Source organism: Mustela lutreola, chromosome 10 (assembly GCF_030435805.1).
Source record: "Mustela lutreola isolate mMusLut2 chromosome 10, mMusLut2.pri, whole genome shotgun sequence".
NCBI lineage: Eukaryota > Metazoa > Chordata > Mammalia > Carnivora > Mustelidae > Mustela > Mustela lutreola.
Genome location: NC_081299.1, coordinates 13,158,634 through 13,177,913, shown reverse-complemented (window position 1 = coordinate 13,177,913; position 19,280 = coordinate 13,158,634).

Here is a 19,280-nt window from a genome sequence, read left to right as displayed (position 1 = left end):
CTCGCGGCCTTGGGTGCCGGAGTGGCTCTGAGAAATGCAGAACAAACACTCGTGCTCATCACTGAGGACAGCAGTGAGCGTGAATCACCCTCCCTGCGGGCTTTGCTACATCATTCTCTTTCCTCACCAAACTCCATCCATCCTGTACCGTTAGAGTCCTTGTTTTGTAGATGGGGAGAGAAGGGCCCTCCAGGAGGTCACGTAACTTCCCCAGCCCTTCCCAGCCCATTCCCGGAGCCATGACCTGCTGTGGAGTATGACCCAGACACCCCGCTTGGGGAGTTGGGTGCAGGGGCGGGGGGCCGTAATCACATTTGGGGGGGACGCAGTCTCTCCACCAGGCGTTATGGTGTGCTGGGGAGCCTCCGATTTTAGGGAGACGGCTGGTGGATGCGGTGCCCGGGGAAGACCCTGGGGGAAGCTGGCATCTGGAAAAAGCAATGAAGGGCAGAGAAGTGGCCGGAAGGCAGGGAGTCGGAGTGTGGGGAAAGCTCGTGGAGTCAGCGAGGCAAAGGAGGGGTGCCAGGACCTGGGGGCTGAGGGTGGCCGGTGTGAGAACCAGGCTTGGAAAGCTAACTGTGGCTAGATGTTGGGGACCCTGAATGGGTATCTGACCTTGTCTTCCTGGTGCCCACCGCCAGCGTCTGTGCACACAGGACGATGTCCTGGGTCCCCCGAGAGGCTGTTCCTGGCTGTCCCTCACCTCTGTCCTCTTCCTACAGTCCTGAGCTCTGGCCTGGCTTCCCGGCTAGAGACTGCAGGGGAAGCCCCCTAGGATGGGCCGCGGTGTGTGCCCATCCCTCCTCCGTCCCCTGCTCCTGGGGCCCAGGAGGAGACCTCACCCAGCCCCAAGCTTGCAGCGAGCCGCTCTGCCGTCTGCTCCTGGATGTGTCTGTGTCTCGTCCCCCTCGCCCTCGGGACCAGATTGTCAGGCTCAGGGACTTTTAAGCTCTTAATTCTCTTTTCTTACATGCTTCTGAGGCCTTGGTTACAATTTTTTTTTTTTTTTTAAGAGATAATGACCTCCTTTTCCTGGTTCTGCCTTGCGGACCGCCCTTAGAGCGAGAATCCCGGAATCCTGCCGACCTCAGAGAACGGCTCCACGCCTCGTTCTACCGCTGCCCTGAGCTGAGCTCCTCATCCGCCTTGTTCCCCTCCAGTGACGGGAGGCTCACAGAGGACAATGACAGCTGCTTGACATTTTTGTTAGATGGAATCAAACCCGTCTCTTTGGGATTTCTATTTATGGACCTTAGTTTCATCTTTGGGGACCACAAATTCAATCTCATTCCTCTTTCCCATGATGGTCTTTTGTACGTAGTGGCAACAAGAATGATTGCCTCTCCAGGGTTGCCGACCCTGTGACAGGTGCCTCGCACCGCGAGCTCTATTCCCTGAGATGCCCCTGCCCGATGGGTACCTGGGCCCATCTGTGGCCAAATGCTGATGCACCCTCCTCTCTCCCATCCTACGTGACCTCCCCTGTCCTCCCAAAAGAGATCTACATTGTTCTGGGGAAGCTGACTCTGTCCTGGCTCCTGGGGGTACAGCAGACGACCCAGGCAGGGGTTGGCTTTAAGCAGAGGGAGTCTCAGGACTTCTGGGACGGGGAATCTTTCTGTAGGAACTAGTGAGGCTGAGACACAGCAGCTCCTGTGGGGCCACAGGGCAAGTCAGCCGTGGAGGGGAGCTGGACTCTGCAGAAGGTAAAGTGGGACGGTGGAGAAGCTGGGTCCTTGGAAGTTCTGGAGCTGACGGATCCTGCCTGAAGCCAGCAACCCCGTTGAAGTCTTCCTGGGTCCCTTCCCGTGTGTGACTGCTTCTGGTAGTTGGAGTTGGGTCTTCTGTCCCTGGCAGCCCAACACATCTTTACCCCGCTGAGGAGGAAACGGAAGCTCAGAGAGGCTGATGCCCTTGCTCAGGGTCACCCAGCTTGTAAGTCAGGAGCTGGGAATTGGAGAATGGGGGGGGGGGGTATGGTTTTGTGTTCTCAGATCATCTCTTTTCGGTCTGAAGGTCATCACTTGCTCTTAGAACCCGATTTGGGGTGCCGTCCTAGTCCTGTGACAGGCACACTCTGACCTGTAAACCTCTCTCGAGCTTCCCCCTCCTGGGCCCCTGACCCTCTCCCCACACCAGGCCAGCAGAGCAATGTCCCCTGAACCCCGCCCAGCCACAGGCTCTCCCAGCTCTGACTCGTTCCGTGGCTTCCCATTGCCACAACACCCCGGGGCCTACTTTGCATGCCGCTTAGGTGGTTCGAAACCCGGCTCATGCTGGCCTCTCCAGCCTCACTGCCCGGGGCTCAGGTGGGCGCCTGACTCTTCCTCCCGGTGGCTCCTGCCTGGCTTCACCCCTGTGCTCAAGCTGTCCCTTCTCGCTTCTCTCTGCTGGCCTCACTCGGGTCCCTCAACGCCCAGTTTCAGTGCTTCCTCCCCGAGGAAGGGTTGCCTGTCTTGGGGCAGAGGAAATCCTTGGTACTCCAGGAACTGCTTGAATTTAACTCCCGTTCGTCCTGCTGATGTGCCTTTCTGGTCTGGGGCCACCTGAGTCAGGGGCAGGCTGTGCTCTGTGTGGCCTTTGTTTCACCAGTCATGTTCCCTCCAATGTATTTGCTGCTTGAGGTGCTGGGTACTTGGTGGCCTGGCCGTTTGCAGGCACCAAGCTGGAGGGAGCTGGTGGGAGCTGGTAGGAGCTGATGGCAGCTGGCTACGGTCTGGGGCCCAGCTCCCGGGCCAGGCTACATGTGCTTTCCCTGGTGGCTGGGGGAATGGAGAGGGTGACCAAGGGAAGGCAGAAAGCTGGAGCTGGGCCTTCCAGGCAAAGACAGGTTTGTAACAGACTTGATAGCCTCTCCACTGCTCCGACCAGAAACTTCAGTCACACCTGACTCCTCTCGCTCATCCTGTGTCCTGCCTGTCAGCAACATGGCTGGCACTTCCTTCAGAGGAGACCCCTATCCCAGGGTAAGCCTGCCTTCCAGCAACAGCCTCCTAGCTGCTCTCCCTTCTGTCCTGGCCCCCACAATATGCAGGCTGTTCCTTTGACAACCTAAGTCACTTCTTATCCCTCCTTTGCCCAGTGCCCAGGCTCCCCATCTGTCTCAGATGAAGATCTGTGGTCCTTGTGCTGGCATCAGACCCACGGGGCTCCCTGCCACCTCTCCCACTTTGCTATGGACACACCCACACACACACCTCTGCAGCCATGGTGGCTTCCTCACCATCCCCAAATGTGCCACGTATATGCCCCAGGACCTTTGTACTGGCTGTTCCCTCTTCTTGAAATGCTCTTCCTCAGATTGTCACGGGGCTGGTTCCTCCTGCTTAGCCTTTTCCCTTAACTCTCACCACTAATACGCTATACATTTTACTTCTTTGGCTTATGTGTTGTTTTCCTTGCCTAGTAGACCATAAGCATCTTGAGGGTGAGGAATTTTGTCTGTTTTGTTCACCGATGCAGTCCGAGCACCTAGAAAAGTGCCCGGCACCGAGAAGGCTCTCTGCAAATGCTGGTTGAGTACAGGAATCAACAAATGGGCCAGAACTGTTAACAGATTGTGTGGACAGAAGCCAGGAGAACCAGGCATAGGTCGGGAAGGCAGGGAGGTCACAGTCAAGGTGAGTGGCCCAGGTCCGCAAGCAAGGGAAGCGTGCTGGAAGGGGCATTCCCTCGTGCATTCATTCCCTCACTCATTAGTTCATTCACTCAGCTAGTGGTTCATGAGCCCTACTAGGGTCATGAGCCCTACTAGGCCCCTGCAGCGTGGAGCATACAGTGTCGCCCAAGAGGATGGTCCCTGTGTCCAGTGGAGGACTTGGGACACCAAAAGGAGGGAGATGAAGGGAGAGATTGGAAGAGGTGGAGGGATATGAGGGGGAAAGAGAAAAAGAGAGAGGGGGGGAGGGAAGGAGACAGAGGGGGCAGAGAGAGACAGAGACAGAAGGGGGAGGGAGGGGCGTCCGGCTGCATGACTCTGGAGTTCACTGGACACCCCTCCCCGCCCTGGGTTGTAGTTTTCTCCTCTGTGGAATGGGGTGATGCTCACAGTGCCCACCCCCCAAGTCGCACACAAGCGACCCACGGAAACACAAGATGCCTGGCCCAGAGCGAGCGTCACGTGTTAGCTCCAATCATTGTCAGGAACTTGGACTTTATCCTACGAGAAACGACTGAAGAGCATGGGTCTGAGACAGGAGGCAGGAGGCCCTTTGGGGCTCAGCCACCAGGTCCAGCTGAGCAAGGATGGTGGCCTGGACCCATGGTGCCATGGACTTGGGATGTCAGTGCTCCTTGGTGACAGGCGGGCCCTCGAGGGATCCTGGAGTGGGTAGGAGCAGCCGGAGAAGTGGTCTGTGGGGTGGGTTTGGACCACGGGGGGGTCCCCTTCATTCATAACACCGCTGCCTCTTTGCAGTCAGTGCCCAACCCCGTGGTCAGGGCTGATCTGCTCCCTAAAGCCCTAGGAGGAGGGAACCGGCAGCTGCTTGTAGCCTTTCTGGGAATTGGGGGCCATGTGGGTGGGTTCTCATCCCGGCTCACTCCCCGTCCAGCAACCACAGCATCCTCCAGCTCTGGGACCAGCTGACGAGGCCGACCCTCCCTGGTCAGATGTCCCACCCCAGAAACCACCCCCCCTCCCAGGAGGCCCTCAGACCTGCTGCTGTCCGGGGGTGTGTGCAGGGTGGGCGGGCGGAGAAGGGCTACTGCAGGGGAGAGGGAGATGCGATGCTTCCATACAGTAACTTATAGACCCATCTGCTTCTAGTTAGCAGCTCTGGGTGAGCCTAATTGGCAGATCAAACCATTCGATGTTCCGTGTTAGATAAGTAGTCAGAGGAGCCCCCGCAGAGTCTGACACTCTCTGGACGGAGCCCAAGCCCTGCGTCCGACCACCGCGGGGCCCGGGGTGCTAATGCGAACCAGACCCTCTTGCACGGAAGCGGGAAGACATTAACAAGTGTCAAAGACCTTTGAAGCTCCGGCAGATGCGGCTCTGCCTCTGCCCCCTGCACCAACGAGGGGGGCCTGGCGCTCCCCACACGAGCTCTGACTTGGAAGGAAGGAGGAGTGCTCGGGCGGGCGGCTTCCTGGTGGCCGTGGCCGTGGCTGGGACATCCAAGAGTCAGAAAGATTCTCGGTGTGGTGGAGGGGGGACCTCCGTTCTCACTCCCTGGGGGACCCCCGGGGGGGGTGTCATACGACACAAAGGCATGGGCTCCAGCTGTGGGACTTCGGGCCCCCGCTCCGCCTCCCCAGGCACATTTCCAAGGCCCAGCGAGATGCTGAGGGACGGCTTTCCCATGTTGATCGACGCAAGTGTTCTGGGGCGGGAAGGAGCCATGACAATAGTGGTGGGTGCCATTAATGAGTGTGTCCCGAGAGCCAGGGCTGCATCTAGCATCTCGCCCACACCATCCCGTTTAATCTCATAGCCTCCCACTGGGGGGTTCTTATCCCCCCTTTGCGGATGAGACGACTGAGGCTCAGGGATGTCCTGGGTCCCTGTGGGGTGATGGATCTAGGTGTGACTACATGAAAGAAGCAGTGATCCTTCTAGTTACCAGGGTGGGGATACCCATGGAGTGGCCCTCCTAGTGATGCAGTGGCAACACGCAACGTGATAAAGTCCCCACAGCAACAGCTACCACAGAGGAGACAGCGGACCCCAGGGTGGGGAGGAATGAGGGAGGGCAACACTTTCTGATCCTGTCATCTGTTTACGATTTTGTTTCATCCTTATGGCCACATTGTAACACACGTCATACTATCATGATGTACCTGGTGGCTGCTTAAACAGGGTAAGGGAGGCTACTATAACAGACTACAACAAAGAGACACCCCCCCCCAAATGCTTAAACACAACAGAAGTTATTTCTCTTATAGGTAACAATGTGGAGGTGTGCAGTGGAGAACTGATGGGTGACTCTGCCACCCTCTACATGTAGCAACTGTCTGGGCCCAAAGTGGCTGCTCTAGCTCTCACCCTCACAGTTGCATCCCAGCCAGGGAGCAGGAGAGGAGGAAGGGCAGTACATGACAATTCCCTTTCAAGCACAACCTAGAAGGGACACACAGAATTTTCTCTCACATGCCATTGACTAGAGTTTATTCATCTAAGTACACCCAGCTGCGAGGGAAGGTGGGAATGTAATATTTAGTGGGCATCTGTGGTGGACATTATAATGCGTCATCCAGATTCCCCTTAAGGACTGAAGAACTTCTTTCTGCAGCTGCTGCGAGGGCTGCTGGCCGATAGTCAGCCCTCTCCAGAATGGTTCCGGGCTGGAGAGCTGCCTCCCCACAGAGCAGCTTGCATGCTGGGACTAGATGCTGTGGGAATACCAAGGAACATCAAGGCCAAGTCTCCTAGGTACAATGCAGGACTGCTGTGAAGAGGTCCTCGTGGGGGTCTGCCAAGACCTTTGTTGAGCCAGCATTGTAGCCTGGTCTCTCCTTGGGCACAGCCCCACTCCTTTGCCCAATAAACCTGCCCTTTTATGTGCATCTCAGGCTCTGCTTCTGGGGAGAAGAATCTGGAAAGGCATCCCTCCAGTACATTAAGGGAAGAAGGGAGAACGGCCACAGATAGGCAGTAGCAACCAGCTTAGGGCTTCACAGCAGGGTAATGAGATATGCCGTGCTGTCACAAGGCCACTTATTGTGATGGTGCTGGTTATGGCCATGATAGGAGTAAAAAGCCACGATCATTCAAGGTTGGTATTTGCTCCCCTGGCATAGGCTTACCTGCCCACTGAACCCTAACTGAGTAGCCATTCACTCTGAGTCCCTGCCTCGTGAGCAGGCTCTGGGGAGGGGGGCTGGTCTCCTCTCTCCATCTGAACCACTGTCACCTGCTTTCTAGTACCTCAGACTCCTAGTTCTTCCTCCTTGTGGTCAGCCTGACACCTGCACTGGAGAGGTTCTGTCTTCTTCTACTCTTCAGTTCCAGCACTAAGCTTTTCCAGTTTTCCCAGCTCCATTTTCTTTCCCACTAATCAGGCCACCTGGCCCTCCCTGGTTGGGGGTCGGGGGCAGGATCTCAGCCCTCTCACTTCTCCAGCTAGATTTCTGGGTTCAATGTCACCTGCAGGGGGCTCCCTCAGCTCCATGGTGCAACCCAACTCGGGTCTACTCAATAATGATGGTGGGAAGGTATGGATAGTGATGAGGATGAAGATGACTATCATGATGGTGTTTATGCTGGGGGTGAAGGTGGTGGTAGCAGTGATGGCTGTGTTGACAGTGTTTATGCTGGTGGTCGTGCTATTGGTAGTGATGGTAATGGGCTGGTTGTGTTGGTGATGTTGGTGATGGTGGTGGTGATGGTGATGGGTTAGTTGTATTGGTGATGTTGGTGGTGGTGGTGGTTGTATTGGTGTGGTGATGGTGAGGAGCTGGTTGTGTTGGTGATGGTGGTCGTGGTTGTATTGGTGATGGTGATGATGATGGTAGTGGTGGTGATGGTTAGCTGTATTGGTGACGTCAGTGATTGTTCTGGTGATATTGGTGACGGTTGTGGTGGTGGTTGTGGTGGTGGTTGTAATTGGGGTTGGTGTTGGGGGATGGTGATGGGTTGGTTGTATTGGTGGTGTTGGTATTGGTTGTATTGATGTTGGTGGTGGTGATGGTAATGGTGATGGGTTAGTTGTTTTGGTGATGTTGGTAATGGTGGTGGTGATTGTATTGGTGTTGGTGATGATGGTGATGGTTGTTGGTGATGTTGATATCGGTGACAGTAGTGGTGGTGATTTTATTGGTATTGGTGATGATGATGATGGGCTGGTTGTATTGGTGATGGTGGTGGTGGTTGTGTTGGTCTTGGTGACGGTGATCAGCTGGGTGTGTTGGTGATGTTGGTGATGGTGGTGGTGATGGGTTAGTTGAATTGGTGATGTCAGTGATTAACCTGGTGATGTTGGTGATGGTGGCAGTGGTGGTGGTGGTGGTGACAGTGAAGACTATGTTAATGCTGATCCTTTTCTTTCTGGCTGAATGCCTTCATTAAGCCTTTGATTTAGGGGCCAAAGTCCAAGGTCACTTCTTTGTTTTTGCTTATACCAGCAGGGAGTAGACTTCGCTCTTTGTCAGATCTAGGTCATTAGAAGATCCATCCAGATTCTGGCTGGGCCGAAAACCATGGATGGTATAGAATGGGGGTGAACTCTGGTGGACAAAGCTATGTTCCTTTTCACTCCTCACCTCAATCTTCTTCTGTGAAAAAGGATGGGCAGGCCTGAACAAGACCCTGACCTCTGTCACCATAGTCCTTGGGGCAGACCTTGGGCTCACAGCACAGAGAGAGAGAGAGCGAGCACTGGACGAGGAGCCAGGAGACTGTGTCCTGGTTCTGATTCCCTGAATGACTGGCAGATCCCTTTGCCGTTCTGTGCCTATTTCCCCACTTAGGTAATGAGGGGATGGGACAAGAGCTGAAGGTTTAAGTTGTTTCTGTTGCCTCTGGGGCAACAGTGATCCAGGAAGTCCACATTGGGGTCCCTTGGTAACCCCGTCTGGCCTCGCCATCAGCTTGCCTGGCTGGGTCTCTGTCCTGGTGCAGTTTGATCACATGAGGACCATGTGAGATAGAGTGACTGGTTTGGTATAGCTGGTTCCTTTAGGGCTGAGGGTGATTTCATTCATGCCTTCCCCTATGAGTGTGAGTGTGTGTGTGTGTGTGTTTGTGTGTGTGTGTGTCTACCTTCAGAATATGATCTTGTCTCTCCCCTGGATTTCTGGGTGGCCCCTCACTGGTCTCCTTCTACCTGTGTTTCTACCTGTGTTCCCTCTACAGTCTGTTAAGCACACAATATCAAAGTGCCCTTTGAAACCCAAGTTAGATCTTGCCCTTGCCCTGCTCAGAATGGCTCCCCATCCCCTCAGGGTGGAAGCCAGAGTCCTGATGAGGGCCCACAAGACTCTACCTGCTCCCCGTGCTCTCACTCCATCCTGTTCTCCCCTCTGTTCACTCTGCTCTGGCCACATTGGCCCCCTTGATGTTTCTTGAGCACATTAACCACACATGCTCCCCCACCTCAGGGCCTTTGCACATGCTAGGCCCTCAGCCTGGAAGTCACGTCTGCTTGGCTGGTTCCTTCACCTCCCTTGGGTCCCTGCTCCAACAGTCCCTTCTCAGTTGGACCACCCTGAGCCTCCTCCTGTGTAGGTCACAGCCATACCCCATATACGTGCTCCCTATCCTGCCTCCATGCTCTGCTTTGCTCTACGGTCTGTATCACCATGGGGCATGTCTTTCACTGATTCATCTTGCATGTCTTTCTCCCAGTAGAAGAGAGTTTCATTGGTTTACTTCTCTGCTGTATCCGTAGCATGTGGGACTGTGCCGGGTATACAGCAGGTGCTTAATAACTACTTGTTAATGAACTTCTCTGTGTTTGCATACCCATGTGGCAGTGGGGCATCCACACCACTGAATGGATTCAAAGAAGCAAGCACGGCCCTGGCCTAGGTCTGGCACAGGGGGCCGGGGAGGGGGGCTTGGACTTGGGGCGAGGGTCCTGGCCCTGAGTCCTGGTGCAGGTGGGGGGCTCCTGCAGCTCCCATGGCTTGCTTTCCTGGTCTGTAAGTGGGATAGAAGGGTGCACATGTGGGAAGATGACCCCACACTCCCTGATAACCAGTAGCTACCGTGATCTAACCACTGATGTTCAGAATCCCTGAGCCCCTGAGAGTCCGTGACATTGACCACTTCATAGGAGGCCACCAGGGACAGGGATATGGGTTGGCCTAGGGCTTGGCTTAGAAACCTACTCAAGGCCACCGTGTCTCTAGGCCCTCTGTACCGTGAGGCTCATTAAAGCCCTCTGGTCTAGGAGTGAGGCTGGCCAGACCCTCCCAGGGCCTCATGCAGCCATGGCTGCCAGGGATGCGGAAAGAGCTGCCCATCCCTGGAATGGATGATTCTGAGCCCAAAGGAAGGAGGGGACCAGTCATGTGGAGAGCAAGAGCTCTAGGCTGGGAGTCAGAGGAACTGGACCAATTCCCAGCTGGCCATTGGTTGCCGTGACCTTGGGAACGACTCCACCGTATGAGTCTCAGGCTCCCCGTCCGCCAAGTGGGGGACCACATTGCCTCCTGCACTGGGCCAGGGTCCTGGGCCATGGGACCGTGGCCTGGTCTTCTTCACATCTCTCGTCCCTCCGCGGTTTCCTGCCCAGGCCCCCCACCTCAGCGGCTCCTTTCACAGGGGTCAAGTGTGTGTGCACCATTTGGGTGAGACCACCGTCGGCCTTCCTGGCGAGGGCAGGGCCCAGTGTGTCCCCCGCTGCCTCACCGCAGCCTGCTGGCTTCATCACATGGCTCCCCCAAAGGAGTCGGTTGAACCCAGTCTTAAGATGGGAGACAAAATGAGGAATTTGAGAAAGCACTCCATTGGTGAAATTGTCTAGGGGCGCCCGGGTGGCTCAGGCATTAAACGTCTGCCTTCAGCTCAGGTCATGATCCCAGGGTCATGGGATCGAGCCCCACATTGGGTCCCTACTCATCAGGAAGCCTGCTTCTCCCTCTACCTCTTGTGTTCCCTCTCTCTCTCTCTCTGTAAAATAAAAAAAAAGAAAAGAAAGACAGTGCCGTGCCTTTCTTCCCAGGATAACCAGTGATCTCGTGACTCCCTGACTTAGGGCCCCAGTTTCCTCATTCATAAAAGTGGAGGGGTGCCCAGCTTGGGTACGAACCTTCCCGGAAGGTTCTGATGATGAGCCTTATTCTAGACCTTGGTATCAGGATGTCCCCTCAACCCCAGCTTGTTCTCAGGATCGTGACCCTGACCCAGGTCCTTCCGGAAAGCCAGCTGAGGGCCGGTCAGCCTGAGGCCCCCTGAAGGACAGTTCCGGAAACCGACAGCAGATGGTGCTGTTGACCCCAGTCCTGGGCAAAGGAAGGCCTCACAGCAGCTGCTGGTCTCTGGGGCTCCTGGCTCCAGGCAGTCTGGCTGTCTGGCCTGGCAGGGTTTGGGGTTTCCTCTCGTCAGAGTCCAGCCCAGACTCTGGGCACACCCTCTGTGGCCCATCACCACGCTGGGGAAGGCCCTTGTGGGACACACAGCTGAGTGGGGAACATGGTTGTGCAGACGCACACCTGGGCACGCGTCCGCAGGGGTACGTGGAAGGCACACGTCTGCTCACCTCTACCTGCGGGGTGCCGAATGCGTTCACGAATCACGCGTGTGCTTCCCTGTAACTGACGTGCACGAGGGTCTGCTGGGCTGGTGGTGTGTGGGGGAGAGGAGGCCTCAGAGGAGGGCCCCAGTGTGTGCATTCCTGTGGATGAGCTTGCGTGTGTGGACGTTCAAGCCTGTGGTCCATGTGTGCGTGCACCTGTGAGAGGTGTGGTGTGCGGGCGTGGGCACACGGGTGTGTCTGCGTGTGCACACGTGTGAGTGGGTGTTGTGTGTGTGTGAGCACTCCAGCGTTGCGTCTCCCCGGGCACAGCTCTGCAGCTGTGTGTGTGCACGTGTGTGTCCGCGGCTGCCCATGCATGCACTTGAGTGCACGTGTGCGAGTGTGGGGGCCACAAGCCCCAGGCTGGGCTGAGGGACAAGGAGCCCGGAAGGAATGACCCGGGGTCTGAGCCACACTGAGGGTATGGACGGGCAGGCTGGAAGGACAAATGAGACTCTTGGGAGAGAGGGGCTGAGGCAGGCAGACCCAGAGCCCCGAGACCCTGGCCCAGACCTGGCGGGATGGAAGAGTCATGTAGAGCCGGGATACAGGGGCAGAGCTGGCATATTGTCCTTCTGAGTCGAGGGGAAGTGCGCTCTGTCCGAGCTGGGCCCTGGACTCCTGCTCTCACCTGCCCACCTCCCAGAGCCCGCCTCTTCCAGGGGAGGACATGGAGGCTCAGGGCGGCCGAGGCACTTCCTGGAAGCAGACGGCAAGGAAGGGGTGCAGCTGGGTCTGGAACAAAGGTCCGGCACTGAACCTCGTCACGAGATCCTCCGCCCCAAGCAAGCGTGGCCGGCAGGCCGTGATGCTCTGGAGTGTCCCAGCCGAGGCAGGGGTGGGTGAGGAGGGCAGGTCGAGATGAGGGGATGAGGGAGAGGAGGCTGTGACACGTGGCGTGGAAAGGAGGCATGTGGGGCATGGAAGGATCCCAGCTCTGTGGCAAGCCTGCCCCAAGCCCCTGTCCTCCACCGTGGGGCAGCCTCTGGGAGCCTCAGTTTCCCTGTGTGCTGAGCCCTGACCTCACGCGGGAAACTTGGTTGGGCCCGGCCCACCTCCGTTCTTCAACAGGTGTTTATTGAGCACCTACTATGCGCCAGGCACGATTCTGGATGCTGGAGACATAGAAGGGAGCAGGACACACGTGTTCCCTGCATGCGGGAACCGACATTCCAGGATGCAGGAGAGACAGCAAAGAGAAGAGAGAAAGCTGAACGAGACACGTCAGGCAGAGGTGAGCACTGGGATTATGACAGTGGCGGGGTCAGGATGGGGTCTCAGGGGGCAGCCAGGGGCTGGGAACGGGGCAGTGGGAGCAGCCAGTGCCCCAGGAGGGCCGAGGGGCAGGGCCTCCCAGGCCACACCGAGCTCTGGGGATTTTATCCCCAGGTCACAGGGAAACCCACAGGAAGGTCTAAGCAGGCAGAGCCCTGACAGAAAACCTAAAAGGAGAGTCTCCCTGAAGGCAGGAGCTCCCTGAAAACCTGCTGGGTCTTGGATATAGGAGACGAGGGCCGCTGGGCTCGGAAATCTGGATCCTGGACAAGCCTTCCCCTTGGCCTATTTCTTCCTCTCAGGACTGTGTGTCCGGGGCTTCCAGCTCTTTTCTGGAGCCGGTTCTCCTAGGCCTGGTGTCTTTCCTTGGCCGCTGTGGATCCGGGGGCATAGACTTGCACCCTCGGCTCTGCCACGTTGCTTCCCTGCAAACCTGTTTCCCTGTCTGTGCAGTGGGGATGTTGATGCCTCTCGGAGCGCCAGACGGTGTGAGGATGAGATGTGCTGGCTCCCGGAGAGGGCTCCTGATGGTGCCAGGCCTGGCGTCGGGGCTCTGAAGCCCTCGCCGTGGGCTATGGTGGTGATTCCTGCGACACCCAGATGGCCTGCGTGGGCTGCTTCCCTCTCGCAACTGCAGCGTCTCCCCCTGCACATCACACCCGTGTCAGGAAGGGAGAGGAGGCAGGCACCGGGTCAGCGCAGCAGAGACAGGGGTGCGGCAGGCCCGTCGGGCCCTCCCTCCAGCGGCCTCCCTCTCCCTGCAGTGTGCCCCCAGGGAGTCGACGACTGGCAGTTTTTCCGCTCTCTTCCCTGCTCCTGATTTGCCTGTTTAAAATGTATTTGCAGACTCATGCTGCGTCCCCAGCCCAGCCTCCCTCTCTCCCTGCCTGCGTCTCCAGGAACAGAGCTAAGTGCGTGCCCAAGAGCTCGGGAAAGCACACGCTCCTGGCCCTTCCACGCCAGCGCCATCTGGGATGCCCCGTTTCTATGAGGGGGTGTTGGGGTTTCTTTTCATTTCCCCATCTTTGCCTGCACCCGTGGGGCCGTGCACTCCCTCGCCGGCTGCTGGGCGATGCTCTCAGATCACAGGCCTGACATTTCGGTGTTCGTGTCCCTGTGCCAGGCAGGCAACAGCCTGTGCAATTGATTCACCCTGCATAATCGCCAAGCGCCATCCATAATCGCCAAGCGCCATCCTCCGCCCTATCGGCCCTTCCGGCTGCTTGCTCTGGGCCTCACGCTGTCTTGCCTGGACCCTATCTTCTTGGACTGGGCACTCCCTTTCCCAGCGCCAGAGAGAGCTGCCCCCTGTCCCCACCACCACCTGTCCTCCGCTCTCCATGAAGCTGGTAGGACTTCCTCAATTTCCTGGTTGTTCCCACCTTCCCATGTCCACTTGCACCATCACCTGATGTTCCCTTTGGTTCCTCGAAGAGGAGGTGTCTTTCCTACCTCAGGGCCTTTGCAGATCCTGTGTCCTCCAACAGAACTCCTGCCTGGTAGCCCCAACATACTCACTCTCCTTTTTGCCTAAGCTCACTCCCACTTGCCATTTGGGTCTTCCTCCAGGAAGTTCCCTTGGATTTCCCAAGCTAGGTTAGGTTGTTCCGTTCCACTCTCCTTTTACAACCAGCCCCTCTCTTTGTTGCTCTGTCCCTCCTGGAATGATTGATTTGAAGTCTGTCCCCCACATTCCATTTGAGTAGCCTCTGTTCCCCTTTTGTTTCCTTCTGTGTCCCTTTGGCTCAGCCAGTGGTGCTCAATAAATGCAGATTGAATTGAATGAATGCTTATTGAAGGCAGTCACTCACACGGAGGCCTGACCTTTGGGGTGGAAGATTTCCTTCCTGGGCAGCCTTTGGGGAGAGGAAGGAGGGGCCGTGGTGGCAGGCGGGGCTGGGAGCCCGAGGCCAGCGCCCAGGCCCGCTCCTCCGTCTGGGGCTAACATCTCTGGGACGGCTTTGAAGAATGATGATGCAGAGTGATGACCGTTTTGCTGGGTTTTGGGGAGATGATGTAAAGCATTTCAGAAAGTGAGTCAGACAGGCCTGGGTTCCTCTCCTGACTCCATCACTTTAGGAATTCAAGAAACCCATCAGGGAAGCATGCTGGGTGTCCCTCAGCAGACGGGTGGGTAAGAAGAAGGGCTGTGTATACGTATATGTACACATATCCGTACATATACGTGGACGGTGGAATACAATGCAGCCGTGCAAAGGAGGAGAGCCTGCCGTTAGGGACAACACAGAGGGACGGAGCGGGCAGGGTGCCAAGTGAGGCCAGTCAGCCTGAGAAAGACAAGTCTGGTTTCACTCCTATGTGAACTCTAAAAAAAAACAAAAAACAAAAAACAAAGCAAATGAATAAACAAACAAAAAGCAAAAAAAAAAAAAGTAAAGAAAGAAACCCTTCAGTGTCTCAGTTTCTTTATCTGTCGAATGGGGACAGCAGGTAAGCACGCTCCCTCCACAGGGCAGGCTGTCTCTCTAGGAGGGGTAAATGATGAGAGGGTGTGTGGAAAGCTCCCGGCACAGTGTCCGGTCCGGCTGAGGTGCTGAGGAGACAGGTCTGGAAGGAGGACCAGAGGAAGGCCTCAGGGCTTGGGATGATGATGGGTAAGCATCTCTGGTGAAGGTGATGGAGGGGCGGGGCCGGTGCCTTTCCTGCCGCCGGCGGCTGACTGGCGGTGGTGAAGCAGGGGCAGGGGTGGCGGGGGAGAGCGAACCTGTCCGTTAAACAACCAGCATGGGTTTTGTGTCAGCAAAGTTTTGTGCAAAAATAAATACAGTTTTTCATCTTCGGGAATCACCGGTAAAAGAGCAATTTCACACCACACACACACACACACACACACGGTAGAAAACAAGATGGTAGGTGACCGGACGTCAGGGGAGGTGGTTCGGGGCTGGGCATTCCAGGAAAGGTGTGAGCACAGATATGCTCCAAGGGCCTGGGGAGCGGAGAGGCAGGGAGCAGAGGTGCTGGAGAGGAAGAGGCAGAGCATCAAGAGAGACAGGAGCCATGGCAGGTGTGAAGGGTGATAGTGCCCTGTGTCCCTATGAGGTCCCCGGTGCCCCATGAGGAACTCTGACCTCCAGTCTGGGGTCCTGGCTCTGGTCCCAGCTCTGCCACATAGCCCAGCTCCCCTGGGTGACCTTGGGGGTCGCGCTTTCCCTCGAAATAGGCCCCGGGTTCCCCGTGACTCCGAGGGTCTTGACTTAGCTCCAGCTGTGCAATGGGCACACGGAGTAGGTTTGGACTCTCACTTGACAGAGCAGGGGCGACCTTGGAGAAGGCAGCCTAGGGGGTGTCAGGCTGGTATGTGCCCCCGCAGGGTTGGGTCAGTTTGTGAGGAAGAATTTCTCTGGACTCCATCCTCCTGCTTTGTTCTACCTGTGGGTCTAAAACGTGCCTGCGGGTGTGTCTTGGGGGAGCGGCTTCCTTCCTTGCTCTGTCCATGTCTCTGGGACCCCCGCATGCACGGGAGCTCAGAAAAGCCCATCTGCCTGCCTCTCCATCCCAGCACCCCCTTCTGGTGTTAGGGTCCAAGATGTGAGTCATGACCAGAGAGGGCAGTGCCTTGCCCAGCAACGCACAGCAAGGCGAGGCAGAGTGGCAGCCCCAGGAGTGCAGGGGCGAGCCGAGCTGTGACTCCCACCTTACTCAGGGCTCCTCACACTGAAGAGACTGCAAAGGTGGACAGCAGGTGAAGGCTAGAGCATGAGGGACAAACGAGCTGACCCTTACCTAGCAGACGCTTTAGGGATAATTAAGCCTATGGACTTTGGGGCCAGAAAGGCCTGGGTTTGAAACCCAGCTTTGAATCCCATGTGCTAGCTGTGTGACCTCAGGCAATCCACTCACGCTCTCTGTGCTTTGGTTTTCTTGTCTCTACAATGGAGGAAACCCTCCCTCAGGGTTCTTGTGAGGATTAAGTCGGTTTGTACCTCACCCCGGGGATAAGGCTGCCAGGGGTATCGGTGGCTAATCCCAGGTACCCCGCACTTCCTGTCTGCGGACTTGCCTCTTGAATGTCCTTCTTGAGGGAGGGATTGTCCTTGTTGCAGGGGGGGAAACTGAGGCTCAGGGGTTGTGCCCAGCCCTGGCTGGCCCCATGCCCACCAAGTCGCCTTGGCAGGGGGACACGCAGGAGGGGGTCTGGCGAACTGGCCGGGGTGGGGGCTCTGGGCAGGGAGTGGGAAGCCGAGAGCCTGACACACGCCCTCAAGAATGCAATCCACTTCCTCCTGGGCCCCCGGGGGGCCTGGGAATCCTGGGGCGGGGAGACAGCTGTGCAGGGTGTGCTGGGGGCAGGGTAGAAGGAGGCCCCGGGAACCTGGACCCCCCTTCTCTGTTTCTCCTGCAAGGGGGGTGGAGGGAGATGCTGCTGGCTGATTAACCCTGGCAGGGCCAGAGCCAGGAGGTGGGAGAGGAAGGCTGGGGGTGAAACTGGCCTGCGGGGGAGCCTGCTCCAGGGAGCCCTTCCCCAGGTGTGGCCAGCTGGCCCGCCCAGGGAGGCTCGAGAGCCTCCACTCCCGAGCCTCACAAAGGAGGAAGAACAGGTCTTTAACAGGGTCATAGCTGGAAGGGTCCTCAAAGGTCAGGAAGCTCAGTCCCCTTGCTTTACAGAAGGGGAAACTGAGGCCCGGAGGGGGTGGCCATCAGCTTGTGCTCACACAGAAGTCAGTGGCTGAGCCAGGAGTGGACAGCCTGGGTTGTGCCCCATCCATCCCTCCATCCTGACTCACGGCAGAAGTTCTACTGGGCAGTGGGTGTCCCCGCACGGGGCCCCGTGCCCACGCCCCTAAGTACAGGGGTGATGGCACTGGCAGTACATTGTAGCTTTTGATTTTATCATTTATTCCACCTCCGGAGCCATCTGTATCCTTTATGTCATCAGGTCCTCACCGTACTGCACGTAAGGTGTGTGGGCTCCCATTCCACAGATGTGGACACTGAGGCTCAGAGAGCTGAAGAGACTTAATTAGTCATGCCCAGAGCAGTGAAGGAGCTGAAGCACTCCTTCCTAGAAGAAGCTCCCGGTTTCCCAGAAAGGTCAAAGGCCCCACTGTGGCCCTGCCCTGATCTCATCTCCCAGGGCTCTCCCTCTACTTTGCTCACAATCATCTTTCCTCTTGCTTGAACCCACTAGCCTTTTCCCACCGCAGGGCCTTTGCACATGCGCCTCCCGCTTCTGCTTGGTGCACTTCCCCCCACATCTACGCATGGCTGTCTTCTTGCCCGTTTCACTGACTTGCTCACTGCTCTGGCTAAAGCTGGTTGGCGGTGGCATCACCGGGCTTGACCTTCTCCCTAGCACTTTCCAGCATCTGAAATCATCTCGCTAATTTCTTTTGTTCCTGACTTTGAGATCTGTCTCTCCGTGCTAAAATGGAGATGTTCTGAGAGCGGGGACTTCATCTGTTTTGTTTACTGCTGTGACCCCACTTCCTAGGACAAACCCAGCGCATAGTAGGTGCTCACTATGTAAGCGCCAACCTACTACGTGCCATGACTCAGGCTGTTGTGAGTTCAGACGGAGTATGTTTCCTCCCAATCAGTGCACCTGCTGTCTGACACTGGCTCCCAAACTGGGACCCCTCTCCCCGTGTCACTGCTGCAGCCAGAGGGCAAAGGAGACTCGGGCCCAAACCCTAGCACGTTGGGACTCAAGCTTCTTCACTTAATATTCAAATCGTGGACTCCCTGTGATGTTGCAGGTGACCCTCTGGGCCCAGAAGTGGAAAAAAAAAAATTGAGCAAAAGTAAGATCCAGGTGCTGGAAATGTAGAGCCTGATAAGAGAGGTAGAAAAATGCAGGCGAGGCAGCGTCGTTGACCTCCTACTGTGTGGTGGGTGCTCTGCAGACGTTTGTATCTGGAATCCTCAGGGAATCAATAGCTGTTAGGTGGAGGGTGAGATAAAACCTCCCCCAGTCCCAGCAAGGCGGGGCTCTTGGCTTCTGTGCTATAGATGGGGAAGGTAAAGTGTGCAGAGGAGAATGACTCTCCCAACTGTGCCCTGCAGGTGAGCAGTAGAGCTGGGTTCCAACCCAGGTCTGCCTGACTCTGAATGCTTTGCCGGTGAGAGCGCAGAGGTCAAGTGTGCCTGGTGTTGGGGGGCCACAATGGAGCTGAGTCTAAACGTCAGTTCAGATGTGGCCCTGGGGATGGGGACTTCTTGGTGGGGGTCCAGGGAGCTCAGGCCGGGAGGCAGGGAGGAGGGCTGGTCATGGGATCAGAGAGTGGGTTGGGGGCGCCTGGGTGGCTCAGTTGGCTAAGCATCTGCTTTTGGCTCAGGTCATGATCCCAGGGTCCCGGGATGGAGCCCCACGTCGGGATCCTTGCTCAGCGGGGAGCCTGCTTGTCCCTCTGCCTCTCCCTGCCACCCCCCACCCCGCTTGTGCTCTCTCTCTATGTCTGATGAATAAATAAAAATTCTTAAAAAAAAAAAGTGGCTTGTTTTTCCTGGGGCACGCAGGGCAGTGGGAAGGAGGGAGAGAGATGAGGAAGGAGAGTGGCCTGGACCAGCCCTTCGTTATTTATTTTAGCATCATGACGGCAGTGTGGGGCGACAAAGGGAAGTGGGGGGTTGAAGTCGAACCTCAGAAACTTTCCAGCCCATGGGTCCAGAGGACCGGATGCCCGGGGTGGGGAGGGAGTCTCCCTGAGCGGCTTGGAGGGACTAGGGAGGACAGGAGAATCCAATATGAAAATGGTGTGAGTTGGAGGGTTTTGCATTTTGAGACTCGAGCTCGCAAGTCCAGGAAGCCGGGGCCCGTCTGCTTTGAAGGCAAAGTGGCAGGAGCTCCGGGTTTTGGGGGGT